This window comes from Carcharhinus amblyrhynchos, chromosome 28 (genome assembly GCF_965287045.1).
Source record: "Carcharhinus amblyrhynchos chromosome 28, sCarAmb.v2.hapA, whole genome shotgun sequence".
NCBI lineage: Eukaryota > Metazoa > Chordata > Chondrichthyes > Carcharhiniformes > Carcharhinidae > Carcharhinus > Carcharhinus amblyrhynchos.
In genome coordinates, this window is record NC_137351.1 from 29,457,224 (window position 1) to 29,457,930 (window position 707).

A 707-nucleotide genomic window follows, 5' to 3' on the forward strand; every position below is an offset into this window, starting at 1 on the left:
AATGAGTAAATTATCATTGGGGCAGGTTTTATATTCTTTTTGAGGGTTTTATTACCCCCAGAGCTATATCCTTTTTTAAAGTCCAATTCTAACGTGTAGGAACATTGCCAAGTTCAGGGAATGTGCTCACGTGGTTTAAAGGTCTCATTATTTAGGACCAGCACATTGCTTTTTATTTTGGAGTGTGTCTATTTCTGACACAGGACCTGAGTCTCATACACACAGTAAAACTCCACTGGTGCCTGGGAGGCAGCCACATCTCTGCATACCTTTCCTCATCTCACTTAAGGAAGCTTAGGGGTGATCTCATAGATGTCAATAAAATTATGAAGGGTTTAGAACAGGTAGATAGTTAGCATCTTTTCCCAAAGGTAGGGGAGTCTAAAACTAAAGGGCATAGGTTTAAGGTGAGACAGGAGAGATATAACAGGCTCCAGAGGGACAATTTGTCTTCACGCAGAAGGTGGTGAATGGAACAAACTGCCAGAGGTAGTAGTAGAGGCAGGTACAGTTTTATCTTTTAAAAAGCATTTAGATAGTTACGTGGGTTAGATGGGTTGGAGAGATATGGGCCAAATGCGGGCAATTGGTAAAGCTTAGTGGTTAAAAAAGGGCGGCATGGACAAGTTGGGCGAAGGGCTTGTTTCCATGCTGTAAACTTCTATGAGCCGTGACTCTATAATTCATCAGGAGACATTGACTCTCAC